At 68.2% G+C, this 255-nt stretch overlaps 1 protein-coding gene across 1 annotated transcript in view; it reads right to left on the reverse strand.

The window, feature by feature from the left end:
• The window catches only part of ITPK1 (inositol-tetrakisphosphate 1-kinase), a 136,387-nt gene that overhangs the window by 14,942 nt on the left and 121,190 nt on the right, over positions 1-255 (reverse strand). The gene's annotated exons all lie outside the window — the stretch shown is intronic.

Below are 255 nucleotides of genomic sequence, written 5' to 3' on the forward strand. Positions count from 1 at the left end.
TGGGGGGAGGGGGGGGCGGGGGGGCTGCTGGGCTGAGGGGTGACACAGCCTCCCCAGAAGGCACTGCCTGAGGGTCCGTCTGAACCTCTCCCCTCTGCGAGGACCAGCAGGTGAGTCCAACACGCCTGGTGCTGGGCCCACGCAGCCCACGCAGCGACGCCCTTATCCTCCACAGCCACCATCCGTTACTTATGTGGGCCAGGAGCTCGGACAGGCTGGGCCATCTGCCAAGCCACACAGCTCGGCCGCACATGG

This window comes from Myotis brandtii, unplaced genomic scaffold, assembly GCF_000412655.1.
Source record: "Myotis brandtii unplaced genomic scaffold, ASM41265v1 scaffold535, whole genome shotgun sequence".
In the NCBI taxonomy this organism is placed as follows: domain Eukaryota; kingdom Metazoa; phylum Chordata; class Mammalia; order Chiroptera; family Vespertilionidae; genus Myotis; species Myotis brandtii.